Here is a 23022-nt window from a genome sequence, read left to right as displayed (position 1 = left end):
TACACGGCAGCTCACAACCACCTATAACTCCAGTTTCGGGGAATCTAATGCCCTCTTCTGGACTCCATGAGCACTACATGTAAGTGATAGATACACGTGCAGGCAAACACCCATATACATAAAATAAGGTAAATTCTGTTGTTGTTTTGCTTTGTTTTTCAACAGGGTTTCTCTGTTTAGCCCTGGCTGTCCTGGAACTCGATCTGTAGTCCAGGCTGGCCTGGAACTCAGACATTTGTGTGCCTCTGCCTCCCAAGTGCTGGGATTAAAGGTGAGAGAGAGAGAGAGAGAGAGAGAGAGAGAGAGAGAGAGAGAGAGAGAGAGAGAGAGAGAGAGAGAGAGAGAACTGCCTTAGCTGCCAGCAATGGACTGAGCCAGTCCTTTGCCATAGCACAGTCAGGAGTGTTTGTGGGTAGGAACAGAATTGTCTCTGCACAAACAATGGCCACCATTGTTCACATGTGCTAAGAATCTGGTCGAATGACAACATGCAAAGGAGGCACGGGGGAAAGCCCCAATGAGTCAGATGACGCAGGAAGGGACCCGTTCTCCCGGCTGTCCACACTAAGTGCTAGTACTCTGATGGCGGTTGGGATGAGAGAGCTCCGTGTATAGCTGAGAAGACTGCATGCCCTCCATGAGCCTGCACTGACAAGGAAGGAGACCTCCAGGCCAAGTGGGCAGTGGGAGGAGAAAATAAACCACCATACAAAAGAGAAGCTGGAGCTGCTGGCTGCAAGAATGGTCCAGGACACTAACTTAAAGCAAGTGCAGAAGCCTGAGCTGCAGATTTCTGCCTATGTCATGACTTCACGTCAGAAAACACTGATCAGGAACAGGCTCAGAGTCAGATTCTAGAACAGAGTAAAAGGTCGCCTCCTTGCTGCACTCTGAGACAGGACATCTGAAGGCCAGGCCACTGCTGGCCTCATGCTGGGAGCAAGAGCCCCATGTACTTCAAGACCACTGCACTAAAACATGTTACTCGATAGGCGGAAACCAGGACCCAGGGCCTAGCAGCTGGAATAGTCGGCAGAGTGTAAGAGTCACAGTATGGCCCCAAGAAGTCGGGCTTTGAAACTCCCACTGCCTGGAGTACTTCAACGATTAGGATGGCCAGAAGTCTCCAGAAGGATTCGGAGGAATCTGAGTACCTACAGAAAGCCAGTCCACCTCTATCCAGGGGACAAGTGGGTGCCCTCTGATCTTGTCCTGACTCAGCATGTTAAACTGTACTGGGATCAAGGGTTCCCACAATAACGTGACAGGAGAGGAAGAACAGCAGCAGCAAAAGCTGCATCAAGATGAACGGAGAAGAAGCCTGTTTGCAGAGGAAGACCCCGAGCCCTTCCTTCCTGGGGCATCACGAGCAGAGCATGAGGAAAACAAAGCCCTGGAGAGACAAACAGGAAGCGAGGGCTCTAAGAGACCGTACACCTGCATGCCCCGTGCTTCTTAGGGTCTTTGCTCAGCTTATTAGGCCACTGCCATTCTTGGGGGTGGGTTTCTTTCTTTCTGTCTTCCTTTCTTCCTTCCCTCCTTTCTTTCTTTATTAATTTCCTTCTTTCTTTCTATTCTTTTAAAAAGTTTACATATATATATATATATACCTTTAAAAGTGTATTATATATATATATATTTATTTATTTATATATTTTTTAGGTTTGAGTGCTCTGTCTGCATGTATGCCTGAATGCCAGAAGAGAGCATCAGATACTATTATAGATGGTTGGGAGCCACCATGTGGCTGCTGGGAATTGAACTCAGGACCTTTGGAAGAGCAACCTGTGCTCTTAACCACTGAGCCATCTCTCCAAGCCCTGTTTTTCTTTCTTTAATTTTTTTTATTTTATTTTATGTGTATGGATGCTTTGCCTGTAAGCATGTTCATGCAGTACCCAGAGACACCATAAGATGGCACCAGATCCCCTGAAACTGAAATTAGGGAAGGCTGTGAGCCACTACATGACTGCTGGGAATCAAACCTGGGTTCTCTGGTCCTGTGCTCTTAACAGCTGAGCCATCTCTCCAGCCCAGTTTCCCCCTTCCTTTCTTTCCTTTCTTTCTCTCTTTTCTTCTCTCTCTCTCTCTCTCTCTCTCTCTGCTCCTTCTCTCTCTTCTTTTTTGGTTTTTTTGAGACAAGGTTTTGAACTCACAGAGATCCACCTGCCTCTACCTCCTGAGTGCTGGGATTAAAGGCATTCGACACCACTGCCAGGCCAGTTTCTCCCTTTTTGATAAACTGTCTAAGTCTATCCCATGCTTAGTTTAAAAGACATGACTTTTTCTCCATCTCCTGGCAGCTGCTGGGATTTTCAACTAACCTGTACTGCTTTTCTCCTAAACTCTAAAAGAATTGCTTTGTGCCTTGTTTAAGTCCATTTCTAAATTCTTTTATTAATGAGACTAAGAATCCTCCAAAATAACCATAGTTTTCCCAGGAACAAAAGGAGAGGAGCATTCCTTCAGGTCCTCCACAGCTGGAGTCCGATAAGGGCAGAACTCCAGGGAGATCTGCAAACTCATCTGTCCTATAGAGTCTGGGCTCTCAAAGCTGCAAAGCAGAACTGAAAACCACCCAGTTCAAAGTACTTCAAGGCCAGCGTGCCAGCCCCACCTCAGCTTGCACTCATGAATGCTGCTGCTCCTGCTTGTCCAAGGCCAGGATGGAAGTCCCATCCTGTTTCCAGAATGAGGTGTGCAGCTGGATCTCTGCCCACTCTGCGTGCAACACATCTGCACAGCTTTGTAGGGGTTGAATGGCAGAGTCACTCATCTGCATTGAATGCTGCTGCACTGGAATAATGTTTGTTATATATTCAAAGTTAAAACATCGATTTTTCCATTCACTTTTTTTAAAATGTAATAAATATATTTGTTAATGTAAGAAAATCCCTCATTGGTCACCAGTGCATCTAATTATACTTTTAAAATTAAAAAATCAACATGTACTTATTGTGTCTGTATACAAGAGAAGGTCAGGGGACAGCTGTGAGTCCCTGGGGATTGAACTAGGGTTGACAGGCTTGGCAGCAAGCATCCTTACCCACTGAGCCATCTCAATGGCTCCAATTAGTTAGACTCTTACTATCTTCATTATTTTGATACTAAAATTTCACGGATTTGTTTAGTAGAGTCTTCAAGGTAGCTCCTGTGTCATTTTACACATTCCTATCCATCACCACCGTCCTTACATTCCAAAGTGGTGTCTCTAGAACTGGCTTTTTCATCAAGGCGGCCCTTTCCAACATGCTTTTTGCTACTGTTGTTTAACAACAGTCTCATGTATCCCAAGTTTACTTCGACAACGACACTAATCTGATCCACCACCCGGGTGAATGCTGGGATTACTGGCGTGTACGCACACGTTTTATGCGCTGTTGGGAATCGAACCCACGTCCTCACGAAGGCGAAGCAAGCCCTCCACCCACCGGACTCCCTTCTCCTCCTCCCCACGCGCTAGGAAACACTACCAAAAGGCCGGAAGTCCTCCGCTTCCTGCCCCAGGGCGGAACTTACGAGCTCGCTCGGCACCTGGCCGGAGCTCGGCGCTGCACACCAGCCTTTTCCGGCTGTAGCCGGAAGTCGCTCTGACAGAGGCGGCTCCGCGTCAGGTGACTGAAGTCCGGGTGGGAGGGGCCGGAGGTTCAATCTTTCCGACTGACGAGCCTCTCAGACCGGCCGGTCCACCGTGGGACAGAGAGGGGCTGGTGGCGTCGCTGGCGCTGGCTGTGCGGCGGCAGGTACGTGACGAACTGGGGCGGCGGGCCCGGGAGGCGTGGGACCCCCTTCCGGGGCTCAGGGACCGAGGCACCTGGAACCCGGGGCCCGGAGACGGCAAGTCTGACCCTTCCCGGGTCCCAGGAGAAAGGTCAGGCCCGCGTCCTTGGGTACAGATTGGGCAAACTGAGGCCCCAGAAAAGAGAAGGGCGCGCAAGGAGCTCCCTTTCCGGACAGGGGCTCGCCCTGACTCCCTCTGCCTCGGGTGCGGGACCGTCCCCCACGTAGGTAGTGATTTGGCTGAGCGGAGAGGTACGGAGTGTGGTAAACAGATTCGGGGTGAAGCGTGGGAGACCCGGGTTCGAGTTCGCCGCCCACAGCTAATTGTGCGTTCTAGACCGAGTCCCCTACCTCACTGAGCCTGGTTCCCACACTTGGCAGTCCCGGCACGGCTTCTCCAAACACGGTCCTCGCACTGCCTGCCCGGAAAGCCTCTGGGATGCCGGCTTTCCAGCCCTGGACTCCTTCGACAGCTTCTTTCGAATCTGGGTTTGGAACCTAGGAAACCTTCTTTTGAACGTTCTCCTCGGGACTCCTGTACCTGCCGGGGTTTGAAGCCTGATCGGCTCAAGGGCTCTCCCGCTCTGACTGCGGGATTCCCGTGGAGGCAGCTGGAACCGGCTCGGTTCTTTGAAACAGCAGTCTGGCTTAGGAAAGACCACCAGAGGAGAATAACTATCTTTAAAAACTGGCCGGGGGCGTGGCGCACGTAGGTTATGGCAAAGAGGACTCCCACTTAAACTTTAAGGCTGAAAGAGGTACAACTAGGATTAATCGGTGGGCTCTACGGGAAGACAAATGTGTACTTAATATTAAGGATTTAACGGGAGAATCGTCAGAGGTGACCATTGATGGGATTGGCTGTCTCCTTATGGAAGAAGGTGTACAGGTATTAGATGGAGGTCCTTTCCAACTTGAAAGTCTCTTATTCTAAGTAGTTATTATGAATCTATCCTTCCATTGCTAACTCTGCCCTCAGAGTGTATGTGACATTTCTTTTGTTAGTTTGAGACTGGATCTCAGGCTGTCTTCAAACTCCTTTTGTAGTTCAGGTTGGCCTTGAACTCCTGATCCTCCTGCCTCAGTTTCAGAGTGCTGGGATTCCACATTACTTAGTACCATTATGCCTGCTGAATGTGAAATTTCTTGGTCTTCCTTTCTTTTCTTGACCTCTCCTTCTCCCTAGCCTACATCTCCTGTAAATAAGACCAGCACACTTGATCTTACGTAATCTTTTCCTGGTTGTCATGTTCACCATCCTTCTTTTCAAGGACTTTGGAACGACCCAATATCTGATAAAGGTGTTGGAAGTATTTGTTGTATTAATAAACAGTGATCCATTCCATTGGTTAGTAATTTTTTGTTTTGCTTTTAAATTATTTATTTATTTATTAGTCAGGGTCTCACTTTATAGCCCAGGCTGTGATCCTCATGCCTCACCCTCCCAAATGCTGGGCTGTATCTGACATTAGTAATTTGTTTTCTTTGTTAAATTTATTTATTTTTATTTTATGTGCTTTTTTTTTTTTTTTTTTTTTTTTTTTTTGCCAGCATGTATGTCTGTGTGAGGGTGTCAGATCCTGGAGTTACAGATAGTTGTGACCTGCTGCCATGTGGGTGCTGCGAATTGAACCTGGGTCCTCTGGAAGAGCAGTCAGTGCTCTTTAATCCCTAAGCCATCTCTCCAGCCCCAGTAATTTGTTTTCTAAGAACAGTTTAGAGAGCTTCTGAAGACTGTGAACTAACTAACACTCTGTCTCTGTGTATCTGTCTGTCTCTCTTTTCCTTTTTCAGAGTATCATGTAGCCCAGACTGACTTTGGGGTTGCTTGTGTCCCCCCCCCCCCCCAAGGCTCTGCTTGTCAGTGAACTCCAGATCACAGGAGGGCTGATAGCAGTTTTTTGGGTCAGTCTTCTCCCTAATTTATAAACTGAGCCTTAATGATTTCCAACAGTGTGGGTATAGACATAAGAGAAGTTTTGCAGTTTGTAGGCTAGCTATCCATCCAGCACATACGACCAGCACATACGACCAGTTCTTTTATGGTCCTGACTTGCCAGCACATCCTCACAGATGATCCTTTAAGCATACCTATAGTTTTCTAATCTAACATTAGATTTCCTTATTTTGCACTTTACCAAACATTAAGTAGATCACTTTTCCATCTGTTGTTAAATGTTTATCTGCCAGGCATGGTGGCTGATGCCTTTATTACCAGCACTCAGGAGGCAGAGGCAGGTAGATCTCTGAGAGTTCAAGGCCAGCCTGGTCTATAAATCGAGTTTCAGGACAGCCAGGACTGTTATACATGCACACGCACATGTTGAGAAGCAAAGATTCCATATTATGATCCAACTCTGCTGACACTTCTACCACAAAACAAAAGGTTGGGTTGAACCAAAAGTTCCTGTCTCTTTTCCTGTTTATGTTTCTCAAAAAAAATTTTTTAAGGTGTGAAGTGGTCATTCAGTTGTTACGTGACATTCAAGACGATGTGGCCTTAGACTTAGTTGCCATCTCAGTGGTATTTTTGGAGTTTTAAAAACTTAACTTGGGAGTTTCTTTTTAAAGGGATACCTGATTGATGCTTTAGTAAGTGTATTCTACTGTCCACTGTCGGACTCCTTTGAGAAGGGATTTGATGGTGAAAATAAGTTTGGGAAAAGCTACTCACCATTATCCTTTCTTAGTGTCTTAATGTAATACCACGTTAAAGGCCCTGAGAGTTCTCACAAGAAAAATTCGGGCTTCTCTGAATACGGAAGACAGTTGTTTGGCTCGAACTGTTTGGGGGGCACCCAGGCAGGGGGGTCGGGATCTGTCCCTGGTCTATGGGCAGGCTTCTGGGATCCAGTGCTTGTAGTGTGACACCTTGCACAGCCTTGATGCAGTAGGAAGGGGCTTGGACCTGCCTAGGCTCAGTGTGCTGGGCTCTGCTGACTCCTCATAGGAGACCTCGATTTGGGGGATGTGGGGATGCGGGGTGGCTTGGGAAAGAGGGCTGGGGGTGGGAGGAGGGAGGAGGGGGGATCTGTGGATAGTATGTGGAGTGGGTAGAAAAATTTTTTTTTTTTTTTTTTTTTTAAAGATTTTATTTATTTATCATGCATACAGTGAGTGTTCAGCCTGCAGGCCAGTAGAGGGCGCTGGATCTCATTATAGACCGTTGTGAGTCACCATGTGGTTGCTGGGAATTGAACTCAGGACCTCTGGAAGAACAGCCAGTGCTCTTAACCTCTGAGCCATCTCTCCAGCCCCCGAAAATTTCTTAATAAAGAAAAATGAAAGAAAAAAAGAAAAATTCGGGCTTTGTAATAAGCCAGCATAATAACGTGTTTTGCTTCCTTAGTGTCACCAAACTTATTTGGTGTAGAACCCCCCCCCCCCTTTTTTTTAAATCCTTAACACAGGGCTTTGCTTCGTAATATCCAGGATAGCTTCAAACTTTCCTGTTTCTGCCTTCCAAGTACTGGGATTGCTAGAATGTGCTACCACATTGGGGTTATTTTTATGTATTTTTTAATTGAAAAATCATGCACTGAAAATTCCTGACCTAAAAACTTTGGCTTGTAGGCCGAATCTAGCCCTATGGCTGGTTTTTTGCATAGCCTCTGAGCTAAGAATGACTCCCCCCACCCCACCTTCTGCTCAGGCTGGTCTCAAATTTGTGGTGACCCTCTCTTCCAAGTGCTGAGATGTATCATTATGCTTGTCTGGCTTTTAAATTTCTTGCGTTTGGGGGCTGTATTTGTGTGTATATGTGTGCAGGTACTTCTTTGCTTTCTGATTTATTTTACTTATTACTGCCTTTTAAATTTTGAAACAGTCTCTGATTGAACCTAGAGCTAAGCTGGCTGGCTCCCAGGATCTCCATGTCTCTTTTCCCAGCCCTCGGTGCTGAGGTTACAAATATGTGTTGCAGTGCCCAGCTTTTACCTGTGTGCTAGGAATCTGAACTCAGATCCTAATGTGTGTGCAGCAGCACTTACCAACTGAGCCATCCCCCCAGTCGTCCTAGCTTTTACATTTCTAAATGGGGAACTAAATCTGAAGAATAATTCCAGCATTTGAGGCAGGTGGACCTCTGTGAGTACGAGGCCAGCCTGTTTTGAGTTTCAGGATAGCCAGAACTACATAGTGAAACCCTGTCTCAAAATCACAAAACCAGCCAACTAAACAAAATATACATATATACATGCGTACACATCCTCCCAGGTATGAAGGGTCATTTCATTATATTAGTGATTTACATTTCCCTCATGACTGATAGTATTGAACATATTTGCATGTGTTTACCATCATTTGTACATTTTGTAGTTTTTTTTTTTTTACATTTTATTCTGTGTGTGTGTGTGTGTGTGTGTGTGTGTGTGTGTGTGTGTGTGTGTGTGTCTGTGTGTGTGTGTGGTGTGTGTGTATACGTACATGTGTACATGCATATGCCTCACTGGATGTGTGGAGGTCAGAAGATAACTTGCAGGAGTCAGTTCTCTCCTACCGTTTGGGTTTATGAGGATTGAACTGAAGTTCTCAGGCTTCACAGCAAACACCTTTACCTACTAAGCTATCTCGCCAACTCTTTCATCTGTGCATCTAATTGGGAGAGTATTCATTCAGTTCCTGTACCCATTCTGTAATTGGTTGTTTGCCCACATGTACAATTTTGGATATAAATATTCAGAGTGTGTGTAATCTCCGACAGCCCTGGGAGTAACTCAGAAGGAGCCGAATGGCACAATAGGGACATGCCAGTAACTTCCTTACCTGAAGGAAATTGGATTTGGACATTCTATAGGCATGTTGTTGTTGTTGTTGTCTTTCAAGTCAGGTTTTCGGTGTTTAACAGTCCTGGCTGACCTGGAACCCCTAAATTTCATCTTTCAGTGCTGACATGAGCTTTAGGTTTTTTGGGGGAGGGGAAGGGGTTTCCAGACAGGGTTTCTCTGTGTAGCCTGGCTGTCCTGGAACTCACTCTGTAGATCAGGCTGGCCTCGAACTCACAGAGATCCACCTGCTTCTGCCTTCCTAGTGCTAGGACTAAAGGTGTATGCCACCACCACCCAGCAATTTGGACATTCTCAAGCACAGGATAAGTTGTCCATTTTAGAGTGCTGATCATGCAGAACTTGGCACAACCCCAACCACTGCTGATTTGAGTGGTTCCTATGAAAGGAGTACTATTTGTGTCCAGAAAACAGCATCATCCAAGATGTGGTAGGAGCATGTGGAGATCCTTATGTCTGTCACAGGCAGAGAGAACAGGGGTGCGTGGTGTTGTAGAGTACTTAGGGCGAATGTAGGCTTAGGGTTACAGAACTGTAGGGCGAATGTAGGCTTAGGGTTACAGAACTGTAGGCTCACCATGATGCTTCTGACTCCATAGCCTTTGGCCCTAACCACATCATCATGAATATTAAAACAAACACCCCAGTCATTTAAATTGTTAAAGATTACTTACTTTGGAAAATTTAGAAAAGTATCCCTCTTACCCACCTTATCATCCCTGTATCATCTAAAGAGAACCTTTGTTACAGTTGTTCTTATTTCCTTGTTTCTTGTCACTGGGTACAGTGAAGGGTGTGTTTGTGTGTGTGTCCGTGGGTGGAGAGAGGGAGAGGGAGGGTCGGTGTGCATGCCAAGTGTGCATGTGGACATCAGAGGACAACCTCAAGTGTCAGCCTTCCACTTAACACCTTGTTTGAGGCAGGGTCTTCTTTTCCACTATGTATGTCAGGCTAGGTGGCCCATGAGTTTGCAGAAATCCTCCTGTCTTTGTGCTAGGATTATGGACACTTTCATTACAGTGTCTAGTCTTCCATGAGTTCTGGGGAGTCAAACATGGGTTGTCATGCTTACGCAACAAAGGCTTTTACCCATTGAGCTATCTCCCTGGCTCAGCACTGGGTGCATTTTTGTGGTTGAATCAGTTGCTATACGTAGTTCTGTATTCCACTTCTCTCCAGTTATCATATTTGAGATATGATGAAATCCAAATATCATATTTGAGATTTACCTAGGCTAGTCTCAAACTCCTGACCTCGATGGATTCTCCTGCTGCAGTCTTCCAGGTGCCTGGGACTACTGGTACCAGCCATTAGCAGATAGCCTGTTAACATCTAAATGTCTTTGTGTTCCTGCTAGTTTCTTTGTAATTACTGAAATGTCTGAATGAATTTCCATTTCCTTAACCATTCACTTAGTAAGTTGGTAAATGTCATTGTACATGCATAATGGCTGTGATAACCACTCAGCATATGATCAGTGGGGTAGAACTGTGGTTTGGGTTTGTTTATGATAAAAAAAAATTGTTTATTTTGAAATAAGGACTCGTAGCCAAGGATGGCCTTGAACCCCTTATTCTTCTGCTTCTACCTCCCAAGTGCTGGGATTTCGGGTATACTACACACACCTGACAGTTTATTTGTTCTTGTGGTGGTTTTTTTTTTTTTTTTTTTTTTTTGGTTGTTGTTGTTGTTTCCAGGCAGGGTTTCTCTGTGTACTCCTGGCTGTCCTGGAATTCACTCTTATAGACCAAGTTGGCCTCGAACTCACAAAGATCCGCCTGCCTTTGCCTCCCAAGTGCTGAGATTAAAGGTGTGTGATACCACCACCTGACTACCCAGTTTGTTTTGTTTTTATGATACTAAAATACATATAATAAAATTACCATCCTAGTTTTTTTTGTTTTGTTTTGTTTTTTCTGTGTAACAGCCCTGGCTGTCCTGGAACTAGCTCTGTAGACCAGGCTGACCTCAAACTCACAGAGATCCGCCTGCCTCCGCCTGCCTCTGCCTCCCGAGTGCAGGATTAAAGGCGTGAGCCACCACCGCCTGGCTCATCCTATCCATTTTTAAATAGAACACTGGTACTACAGAAGCATCATCACTATTTCTCTCTAGAGCTTTCATTTTCCACATGAACCCTACTTTTGCTTTTTCACATCTGCTAGATAAGACATGGGTCCACCTCTTCATTTTGTTGGTGTACACATAGCACTTGAATGTGGAGTTTGTTGGTGCACACATAGCACTTTAATGTGGAGCCCTTGTCCTCCAGGTGACTGTGGGACATACTGAAGTTGCATTTCTGTGGTTATTGATCTGAACTGGCTATTCTGTTCTAGGACTAGTTGCCAGGTTGATTCCCTGGGTGGTCTTTGTAACACCTGACAAACTTATTTTCACTCTACCAGCTGTTCCTCAGAAGTACCTGTTGATATGGATGTGGTGGATTTGTAAAAATGGACAGCTCTTTGAATATGAAAGTGGGTCCAAGATACATTGCAGTGTGAGGAAATTTGTTACTGTTACATAAAAGTTAAATTGGAACTAGGCCATAGACTTCCTTGGGGCCAGAAAACAGATCTTGTCAGGTTTATTTTTTTATCATTGAGCCTAGTTGGCATTTTCTAAATGGCAGTACACACACCTGATAGAGGAAGCTTTAGGGGGCAAGCCTGATTTGTAAAAGTTGATGTTATAGATTTTTCCGAGTGACACCTGGCTTTATATTGCCTATGTGTGTGTATGCCTGTGTGCACAGGTGCTCGTGGACATGTGTGTTTGAAGGCCGGAGGGCAACTTCATCCTCAGGTGCCATCTATCTTTGTTTTCTTTGAGACAGGGTCTCACTTACCTGTGACCTACCAAGTAGGCAAAGCTGGGGGAGCCAGTGTGCCTGGGATTTGTCTTCCCTCCATATGGCATCATGCCCAACTTACTGTGTGTGTGTGTGTGTGTGTGTGTGTGTGTGTGTGTGTGTGTGTTGGAGGATGGTTCTGGGGATTTAACCTGGGTCCTCAGGCTCACAAAGCAAGCACTTTACCAACTGATCTGTTCCTCATCCCTGGCTTTATTGTTTTTGATCACAGTTCCTCTTCAAGAACTCCTGTTGAGCACAGAAATGAGATCATTCCTTTATCAGGTATTTGCTGTGTGGTATTAAACTCTTAGAAAGTTTTCTCCTTAATTGGTGAATTCTTGTCAACCCTATTTATTCTCCTTTAATAGTTGAGAGTGTTTTAGAGGCCTTTAGCTCAACCCCAGGGAAAATCGGAATTAATGAGGTTCTGCTGACTTGCGTGACGGTGGAAGCAAAACACCGCCTTATTTTATAAACTCTTCTGTAGCAGAGGGAGAGCAGGAGCAGTCTTCACTGTTACAGGGAGAGACACTGGCTGAGTGGCAAAGACGAGCCTCAGCCCAAGTCCTTGGGCTCTAGATGCTTTTTTTTATTGTGTTTTACTACAAACTGACAGCCCTTAACTGGGATCTCTCCCAAGCTGGAGAGCTTTTCTCTAGAGCAGCATTGCCCAGCTATTTTGATTTGAGTTAAAATTGCCAAATTCCTATTCATTCACATACATTATTTGATATCCTCTCCCTGTCGGGTTTGCTGTTGAACTTAGGAGTTGGGTCTTACAAGAGTGCACAATAAACTGCATAGTCAGTCTTCAGTGTGAGCTCACACGCGCGTGAGAGCACGCTCTCAACACACACACACACACACACACACACACACACACACACACACACACACACACCAGTCACAAATGCCAGCCTGGACAACCTGGACTTTTTTCTGGCTGTAGATCCATGAAATCCCTGTTGTCTGCCCCCTGTGCTTACCCCTATTTCCGAGTCTGGAGCAAGGCTATGAGTGGGGCTTAGTGGGGGTACTTGCCTACCTTTGCAAGGCCTGGGTTCCATCCCTAGCACCTCCCACCCCTACCAAACAAGTTTGGAGCAACAGTTGAAAAACAAGGAGTGAGTCAGCTATATAATACAGTTCTAAGTCTCAAAACAACTGCTCTTATAGGATACTGATTTTCCAAAACTTTAGTTGAACAGATGGACTTGTATTGAGTTGTGTAGTTTGTGTGCTATTGGGCATCAGCTCTGACACACCATCTACATTTATGAGGTGCTCCTTAGGTGTCAAGCCTTGTGCTGAGTAATGCATCTGGAAGCTGGGACAGACGTGAGGAAACACCCAAGCACAAGTCACTGAGGTACCATCTGTTACATACGTGACTTGGAGTTGGGAAGCTTTGCCGCTGACTGGCTCTGTGACCAACCAAATGACCAAACTACTCTGGTCCTAATTTAATATCCCAGGAGATGCTGACAGTGTTGTGGTAGTATTTGCCTCAAGGCAGGCTGTGAAGATTAAATGAAATAATTCATAAGGAAAAGATTAGCATGGAGTTAATGGAAGTCATGGTAAGAAATGCAAATGCCCCTGTCTTCAACACTTCAGATAGAATCTTATTTCTCTAGATCAAACTGTGTCCCATACTGCTTTTCCTGTCAGCGCATAGACAGTTACCCAGTCTGCCTTCAAGGAACAATGTTCATTCAGAAAGGGAAGTTGTGACTCATTTGGCAATGTAACCACCTGCTCATTTCATTGCTCTGTGGGGAGTGTAAACAGTACTATTCCCTGAGCTCAAAGTCCTTACCTGGATGGACTCCCTTTACTGTTTTCTCTGTGACTGTGACAGATATCTTGTACAGAGGGTAGTGACCCATTCTACAGACAAGCACAGAGAGGAGATAACTTGTGCAAAATTACAGAATAGGTGAGAACTAAAATTCATACTCAGAGCCATCAAATGCCTCCGTGGCATGCTTGCTGTGAAAATTGTCTATTTATTTTTACAATCCTAGGGATTGAACACAGGGCCTCTCTGTCATGTGTGGGCAAGCTCTCTACCATTGAGCTATTCTCCAGCCATTTTTTTCCTTTCAATTAAAAAAAAAAAAAAAACGTTTTGGGGCCTGGAGAGATGACTTGGCAGTTAAGAACACTTGATCTTGCAGAGGACCTGGGTTTGATTCCCAGAACTCACATGGTGGCTCACAACCATCTGTAACTCTAGTCCTAAGGGATCCAACACCCTCTTTGACCTCTTTAGGCCCTAGACATACATGTGGTACAAGGACATATGTACATATGCAAAACACTCATAAAATGAATCTAAAAAATATGTGTATAGATATTGTCTTAGGGTTTCTATTCTATCAAATACCACAGCCAAAAGCAACTTGGGGAGGAAAGGGTTATTTCATTATTTCAGCTTGTAACTCTCAGATCATACTCCATCACTGAGGGAAGTCAGGGCAAGAGCTCAAGCAGGGCAGGAACCTGGAGTTAGGAACTGAAGCAGGAACCATGGAGGAGTGCTGCTTACTGGCTTGTTCAGCCTGCTTTCTTTTTTTTTTTTTTTTTTTTTTTTTTTTTTTTGGTTTTTCGAGACAGGGTTTCTCTGTGTAGCTTTGCGCCTTTCCTGGATCTCGCGCTGTAGCCCAGGCTGGCCTCGAACTCACAGAGATCCGCCTGCCTCTGCCTCCCGAGTGCTGGGATTAAAGGCGTGCGCCACCACCGCCCGGCTCTCAGCCTGCTTTCTTACACCATCTAGAACCACTTGCCCAGGAGTGGCACTGCCCCCAGTAGGCTGGGCCATCCCACAACAATCATTATTCAAGGAATGTCCCACAGGCTTGCCCATAGGCCACTCTGGTTGGGGACACCTTTTAATTGAGGTTCCCTCCTCCTCCTCTTCTTTTTTTTTTTTTTAAGACAGAGTTTCTCTGCGTTGCCCTGACCTGGAACTCTGTAGACCAGGGTAGCCTCTCAGAGATGGGCCTGCCTCTGCCTCCTGAGTGCTGGGATTAAAGGCATGTGCCTCCACTGCCTGGCAAAGGTTTCCTCTTAAATGACTCTAGCTTGTGTCAAGTTGACAAGACACTGGCCAGCAACAGGTGTTTTGTGCATGCAGGGGTATGTATGTGCATGCTCATGTGCACTGGGGCTAGAGGAGGCAGGAAGAGGGTATCAGATCTCCTGGAACTGGAGTTACAGATGGTTGTGAGCTGCTGTGTGGGTACTGGTAGCTAGACACAGGTCCTCTGGAAGAGCAGCCAGTGCTCTTAGCCACTGAGTCATCTCTCCAGTCCCTTTTTTAAAACTTTGGTTCTGTTTTGTTTTTCCAGACAGGGTTTCTCTGTGTAGCTTTGCCTGTCCTGGAACTCAGTCTGTAGACCAGGCAGGCCTCAAACTCACAGAGATCCACTTGCCTCTGCCTCCCGAGTTGGGAGCTGGAATTAAAGGTGTGCATCACCACTGCCCGGTTTATTTTTTATTTTAATAAAATAAAGCATCACCAAGGGAAACAGCATTTGAATTGAGAGCATTGGAAGAAAATATGAAAAGGCAGAGCTGTCCCTGGATTCTCCTCTCAAATTTGACTTGTGCCTGCAAAATCAACGTATTTCTTGCATCTTCTGTAGTACATGGAACAATATGGGTCCTGATAACTAATTACTGAAGGAAACAGTGAATTTCACTTTAAATCTTTCTAAACTAAAAAGGTACTCTTCTTTTCATTTGAAAGTATGCATTCTCTTTTGAAAACCAAAGTCATAACCTTTTCAAGGATTTGGAGAAAAAGGCATTTTTGCATATTTATCAGGCATACAGAATAGTACATTATTTCTGGAGGGTGTTTGTTAAAATGACAAATACATACATTCTTTGACTCTAGTTCTACTTCTAGGGTTTATCCTAAAGATGTGATCTAGTGCCATTTGTCTCCAGGTCAGAGAACAGGGAGATTGAGTTCCAGGGGTGGGAGAGTCTTTTCTTTTTGAGCATCTGAAGGTATTAAAAATAAACCATTAAGGGGCTGGAGCACTAGCTGCTTTTCCGGAGGACCTGAGTTCAATTCCCAGCACCCACACACTGACTAACAACCATCTGTAACTCCAATTCCAGGGGATCTCACTCCCTCTTGTGGTCTCTAAGGACACTGCATGTTCATGGTGCACAGACATACATACAGGTAAAGCAACCACATATAAAATAAAATGTTTTTTAAAAAATGAAAACTAAATAAAAATTGAAAATGAGCTGACCCTGGTAGCACAAACCTGTGATCCCAGCTACTTAGGAGGTGGAGCCAGGAGGATCTCAAGTTTAAGGTCTGTCTGGGCGACAGAGTTAGTTCAAGGTCAGTCTGTGCAACTTAGACAGACTCTGTCTCAGAAAAAAAGATAAAACAACTGTGTGCATGGTGGTCTAAATCTAATTCCAGCACTTGGGAGACAGAATCAAGAGAATCACCAAGAGCTCTAGGACAATACAGATTATAAAGTGACTCTGTCTCAAAGGAGTGACATAAAATGTTTTTTTTTTTTTTTTTTAAAAAAAAGGATAGGGATGTGTTACAGTGGTAGAGCACTTTCTAGGTGTGTGAGGCCCTAGGTTTAATTCCCAATAGAGGGTGGGGGGAGTGTGTGTGTGTGTGTGTGTGTGTGTGTGTGTTTAAAGTGCTAAAATGTCACCAGATATAGTAGCTCATTCTTTTAATCCTAGGCAAACAGATCTCTGTGAGAGATTTAGTCTGGTCTGTGTAGTGAGTTCCAGGACAGCCAGAGTTATATAGTAAGACCTGTCTCAACAAGAAAAACCTTAAAATTTCTAAGAGAAGTATACTAAGATTCATTCACAATTTCATGTGTCTTAGTCTGCTTGCTTTCCTTTTTGCCCTCTGTTGAAATATGAAGGTAAAGTAGTTTGAACGAATTCCCTATTTTTCTGAATATTAATATGTGGGTTGTCGAGATGGATCAATGGGTAAAGGTGCCTACTGCCAAGCCTGATGACCTGTATTCAATCCTCAGGTCCCATATGATGGAAGGAGAAAATGCTGTCCTATACAGGTCACTTGTGGCAGGTATAAACATACACACACACAAACTTGAATAAATGTAATAAGAGAATTTAAATATAGTATTTACTGTGGACAAAGCAGAAAGTATGAGTGAGTGGGGAAAAGCAACAGCCCTGTGCTGTGGTGATGACTCAGCTGGGAAAGGCCTCTGTCTCCAGGCCTGATGACCTGACTTCAGTCCCCAGCATCCAGATGGTGAAAGGAAAGGACTGACTCCTAAAAGTTGTCCTCTGACTCCCCTGCATCCTTGTCATGGACTCCCATACACATACAGAAAACAAGTAAAATGTAATTAAAACCATTGTAACTGGCTGTGGTGGGGCTCTTCTTTCATTCTAGCACTTGGGGGGCAGAGGTGGGTGGAGTTCTGTGAGTTCAAGGCCAGCCAGTGAGACCCTATTTCAAAATTTTTTTTGAGATTTTATTTTTATGTGTATGAGTATTTGCCTAAATGTATGTCTGTGCCCCACATGTGTGCAGTGCCTTCAGAGGCCATTAAAAAAAAAAAAAAAGCACTGGATTCCTGAGCCAATATGTGTGTGCTGGGACTTGAACCCAGGTCTTCTGAAAGAGCAATCAGTGTTTTTAAATAGCTGAGCCATTTCTCTAGCCTCCCCCACCCCAAATTTTTTTAAGCTTAAGAATTTTGATCATAATTCTTTTCAGAGACCACCCACAGATAATATTTTTGGCATTTTTTTCTTACATGGTTTTCACCTCTGTGGTCATAGAATATGTTCAGCTTTGTATACAGGGTTCTTTGGGGTTTTATCTTGAGACAGAGTCTCATGTAGGGAGCATCTAGCCTCAAACTTGCCTTGTAGTTGAGGATAATCTTGAAAAAAAAATTGTAATTCTTCTACCTTCTAAGAACTGTGAGGCATATGGTACCATGTTTGACTTTGTATACAGTTTTGTTTTATAAGGAAGGTTTTGTGCAGGCTAGCCTCAGACTCATGCTCCTGCCTCCCAAATGCTGAGCTTACAGGCTTGCACTTCCACATCAGCTGTTTGTATACAGTTTTGTAGCTTGCTTTTTTGTGGGGCGATTACCCAACCATCCCCACAGTTCCCCAGAGTTTTCTTGAGTGCGAGCAGCAGGAAATATTAGATAGAAGGATTTATTGCGGAGAATCTTGCGGAGATAAACAGATAGAAAATAAAGGATAGCCTGGAGAGGGCCTGGAACCTTTTCCAACCCGCCCGACTGTCTCTGCCCCAGGGTTTTTATAGAGACGCCAAGGGGTGGAGCAAATGACCTCCTCCCCCAGCACAGCCAAGTGCAGACCATCTCGGACACCTGCACTCAGGCCCATGGTCCTAATCATCTTCTATTTGGACCTGCTGGGTAAAGCCACGAGGAACCCAAGAACGGGCTCCCACACTTTTTCATTTAACATTATGTCATATAAGTAAAATTCTCATCCAAGGAAAATCTCTGTGGAAGTAGAATATAATCTATGTGTAACAGACTGGGATAATGTAAGGGAAGACTGGGAATTCAGCTCAGTGGTAGAGTGCTTTTTTCCCTAGCCTGTGTCAGTTACCCTGTGTGAAGCCCAGTGTCACATAATACTGTGTGTGTGTGTGTGTGTGTGTGTGTGTGTGTGTGTGTGTGTGTGTGTGTGTGTGTAGATGTGTACAGGTATCTGTGCTTGCATGTGGAGGCCAGAAAACAACCTTGGATGTCATTCTTAGGAATACTGTCCACCTCCTTTGAGACAGGGACTCTCATTAACTGGGGCTCTCTAGGTAGGCTAGACTAACTGGCCAGAGAGCCTCAGGGATCCTTCTACTTTGATTTTCTTGGGACAGGGATTACATGTGTGTGGTACCACGATGCCCAGCATTTTTATGTGGTTTCTAGGGATTAAACTAAAGTCCTTATATTTGTGAAGCAAATACTCTATCAATTGAGATATTTCTCCCAGATATCCCTCACCTCAAAAGTGTGATAGGCTGGCTCTGGTGGCACATGCTTATAATCCTAGTACTCAAGAGGCAAGGACAGAAGCATCACTGCAAGTTCAAGTTCCAGGTTAGCCAGGGTGACCCCTGTCTCAAACAAGACAAAATAAAATAAGATAATATAATGGATAGTGTTGCATCACATAGTATAATCTATGTACATCCAAACCTACCATTTGGATGTACCAGTCTACTTAGCTAGGGAGTGGGAGTGAGCTGGATAGGAAGAGAATCATTAAAATCATGGGGCATTTTGGAAGCTTGGGTGGGGATGTCAGGTTATGGACCCCAATTTGGAATATGAGCAAGCAGACCAAGGCTGAAGGGCTCTGGGGAATCTAAGGACTTACTCCCTACTTCTTCCTAGATCTTGCTGCCTTCCTTACCATTCCCTGGGCTCCTTCTACACTGAATTTGGCACAGTGAATTGTCTGCCTGTCTGTTGTGCTGTGTCTGAATCCTCCTCTGCCCTCACACACTCTGCACACCTGTCAGTGCCAAGCAGACTGGGCCACCTTGTTGGTTTGTCATTGTCACCCTTAGGCTGAAACCTTTATCTCAGTATCCTGAATGCCTGGCAAAAAATGAGACCTTTTTAAATAAATCTTAGAAGATAGGGGAGGTTGAGAAAATAGGGAGATTATGAGGTACCAAAGACCAGGACCAGTGCAGTCCCCAGAAAAAGAAGCCATCTGCTCAGCCTTCTCTGTCCTCCTGGACCTAAAAGATCATTCATGTCTTTGGTCCTGTATTTGGGGCCAGGTCTCGCGAGCACTAGCCTTGGGACTTAAACACCATTTAGACTCTTGGATTTTACAGCTGGTTAATGTGTGTCCCAAGTTCCACTCAACCTACTTATTTCTTCCCACTGCAGCCTTCTGAGTGTGGCGTAGACATTCTTGGAATGCGAGTCTCATCTGTCTCCATGTGGTCCATCAGCAGCCTAAGCATCAGTGTAGACAGGCTCAGACATGCCAAGGCGCCTCGCAGACAGCTCCCATGTGAACAAGTACGTGCCACAGGAACAAGCCCTTTGCTGGGAGCATGCCCAGATTTGTAATGAAGATTTTCATAATGAAGACTAGTGTCTTTTTGATATCTCTGTACACCTTGGCCTGGAATTTTTAGAGTTAAAAAGGAGTATAGGAGCTGGAATATAGCTTGTAGAATGCTTGCCTGGCATGCCCAAGGCCTGGGTTTTGTCCTAAGAAACTATGGGCGTGGGGCCTTAAAAAGGAGCACATAAGCCAGGCATGGTAGTGCATGCCTTTAATCCCAGTGCTTGGGAGGCAGAGGCAGACTGATCTCTGAGTTCAAGACCAGCGAGTTCCAAGATAGCCAGGGCTACATAGAGAAACCCTGTCTTGGGGGAAAAAAAGGAGCACATAAGACAGATGGTGGATTCCAAAATGCCTACAGTTCTCTAAAGCCTAAGAACTGAACACAAGAATGGGGATCAGTTCATTGATGATTGCTGCGAGGATAGTTAAGTCTTATATTCTCCCACTGTCCCATTCCTCAGGGGTGAGCCAGGGCAAGCAAACCAAAGAGTTGAGGATGTGGTCTTGCCACCTTTAAGCTTTAATTTCCTAATTAAGTATTGCAAATCTGCCTTAGTCTCGAAGCACCACTGTATCACCCTAGACATCTCAAACTGAGGAATGTTTTTCAAAACTAGGTGTGTACTTGTTTCCTAAATGATCATTTATATCCCAGAGTGAGGACTGATCTGAGATCTCAACAGAGTTGTCCTCATCCCAGTTAGTTTTAGTTTCATTTTCTTTTTTATGGCACAGGATCTCTCTGTCTAGCCTAGGCTGGCTTTGAATTCACTGTGTGTCCCAAACTGGCCTCCTAACTTGTGGTGATTCTCCTGCCTCAGTCTTCCAGGTGCTGAGATTATAAGCATGGGCCACCTCATCTGACCACCACTCCAATATATCTGACGTCTCTGCAGTGCCTGAAGGTTATACATTCTGAAGAATGGATTATTTTCCATCCCTCTCAAAAGCTGTGTGGTGCTGATGTTGCTGCTTGCTTTTAGCAGAGTTCTCCCCTTTTAGAACTGGGTTTCTGAAACTGTCTAACAAAAAGTATCATCTTAGAGTAAGGAAAATGTCACTGAGGAGGGCCTGGGAGTCAGATATCTTGGGAAAAGGTTGTCTTAGTTAGGGTTTCTTTTGCTCTGATGAAGCACCATGACCAAAAGCAACTTGAGGAGAAAAGGGTTTATTTTGCTTACACTTCCATATCACAGTTCATCATCAAAAGAAGTCAAGGCAGAAACTTGGAGGCGGGAACTGAAACAGAGGCCATGGAGTTTGCTCTATTAAAGATGGAGCTTGATCTGTTAAAGGCAGAGCTTGATCTATCAAAGGTGTACGCCACCACCACCTGGGGTCTGCCTGCTCTCTTATAGGACCCAGGACCTCAGGTTGGTACCTTCCACAATGGGCTGGGCCCACTTGGGCCCACCCACGTTCATCACTAATTAAGAAAATGCTCTACAGACTTGCTCACAGCCTGTATGGAGGCATTTTCTCAATTTAGGGTCTCTCTGATTAGATGACTCTAGCTTTTGTTAAATTAACATAAAAACAGCCAGCACAGAGGTGCTGTTTTTTTTTTTTTTTTTTTTTTTTTTTTTTTTTTTTTTTTAGGGAAAATAGCACATCTCGAGTGATTTTGATGGAGTCCTTATTAAGGATTCTTATCATTTAACATGTACCTTTTAGCTCTTCTGCTAAACTCCAAAGCCTCAGCTTGGTACCACTCTTCTTTGTGAACTTCCACTTGGTAGCAACACATATGACATGTAATTGTCACGGAATTGTTAGCTGCATGAATGGATGGATGAATGATGAGTTTGCTCTATATTTCATTCAGAGGGCACAAAAGTTACAGCAGTGAGTTTGAGGGCAAACAAAGACTGTGCATTTCATCTCATAAAGCTTCATGTTAATGAGGTAGCATATAAGAATGTAGTTGACATCATGCTGGTCTCCATAGTAAGTTCCAGGCCAGCCAGGACTACATAATGAGACCCTGTCTGAAAGAATGTAGGTAGAGTGGTGGGGCTGGAGAGATAAGTGGTTAAGAGGACTGGCCTCTCTTCTAGAAGATCTAGATTTGATTCCCCATCACCCACATGGCAGCTCAGGCCATCTTCTGTCATGTGCAGGCACCAGGCATACATGTGGTGCACAGATACACATGCAGGCAAAATACTCACATGCATAAAATAAAATTTAAATTTAAATGTAGAGTGGGGCTGGAGAGATGGCTCCATAGTTAAGAGCACTTGCTGTTCTTCCAGAAGACCCAGGTTCAGTTCCCAGCACCCATACTTACTGTCTATAAGAATATAAAGTGTCTTGATAATTGTGTTGGAAAGTCTAAATTTGGCACTGGATGGTAGGCAAAGTCTTAGGCAAGTCCTTTAACCTCCCCAGCTTAATGTTCTTAACTGTAAAATGGAGTGAGGACCAGAAGCAGTAATAGATAGACTTGAAACTGGAATATGCTTCAGGTGAACAGTAATGAATGGCTGGGTACAATGGTACATGCCTTTAGTCCCAGCACAGATGAAGTTGAAGTAGGAGGATCACTTAAGCCCAGAAGTTCAAGATCAGCCCCAATGAGGTTGCTATGTTGGTGAGGTCAGAGTCTGTAGGTTCTGTAGGGACCAAGATTGATTTTTTAGCAGCTCAGCAATGCTTAGGCCCTATTTCCTTCTTACTTTGTCTGGTGTCTGGCCAACCAGGACCTGTATTTTCTGGCTACTGCCCCAGTCCTACAGGACCCATGAGGCTGTGGCCACATTCTTTTGTTCTGTAGGTGCTCAGTAGATAGCCCCAAAGGGATGCTACTCATCTCTTCTTGTACATGGGGTTAGGGAGGAGATAGAGGAGAGGAGAGGCTTCAGAGATGAGTATGTAGCTTTGGAACCCAGAATTCCAGAGGGATTTGTGAGCAGCCAGCCTGGCAGTTGACCAAAACCAGTCATGTGTGCTTGCACCCACTCATTCAGCAGTTATCTGAGTGCCTACTGGGATGAGGCCCAGGGAAGGGAATTAGAATAAGAGTGATGTGATCTGTTCATTTGACATGTATAAGCCTGTGCCGGTATCTGGCCTGCTGCATGACTGCTACACCCTGCAGACTGGGCTGTTACTGTCTCCTGACTGTTCCCACCTTAACACCCATCTTTACCCCAGTTTTCCCATATACCTGTGAAGGGTAGATTGAGCCACGCAGAACCTTGTTGGATCAAGGTAGGATGTTGTGGGATCCCGTCTTCAGGTTTCCTAGTGCTTTACCCAGCAGGCCTTCATAGAGAGGATGATTGGACCACGGGCCTGAGTGCAGGTGTCTGAGATGGTCTGCACTTGGCTGTGTTGGAGGGAGGTCTTTTGCTCCATCCCTTGGCATTTCTATAAATACCCTAGGGCAGAGACAGTCAGGGCCCATTGGAATAGGTTCCAGGCCCTCTCGAGGCTATCCTGTACTTTCTGTTTATCTCCACACTCTAAATCCTTCTA

The 23022-nt window shown here is 44.9% G+C and overlaps 1 protein-coding gene across 2 annotated transcripts in view; it reads left to right on the top strand.

The window, feature by feature from the left end:
• The first annotated feature begins 3610 nt into the window (after window positions 1-3610).
• Window positions 3611-23022, top strand: part of Rnf185 (ring finger protein 185) — a 40879-nt gene continuing 21467 nt past the window's right edge. The window contains exons 1-2 of one of the 2 annotated variants that reach the window (XM_052736322.1): window positions 3615-3743; window positions 19356-19490. The gene's annotated coding sequence lies outside the window, so the exon portion shown is untranslated. Of the gene's footprint in view, window positions 3744-19355; window positions 19491-23022 lie in introns of both variants that reach the window. The other variant, XM_052736321.1, reaches the window with a different exon arrangement.

This window comes from Peromyscus californicus, unplaced genomic scaffold (genome assembly GCF_007827085.1).
Source record: "Peromyscus californicus insignis strain IS unplaced genomic scaffold, ASM782708v3 Scaffold_13__1_contigs__length_99412109, whole genome shotgun sequence".
Lineage (NCBI taxonomy): Eukaryota > Metazoa > Chordata > Mammalia > Rodentia > Cricetidae > Peromyscus > Peromyscus californicus.
This window is presented reverse-complemented; position numbering and strand designations above follow the sequence as displayed.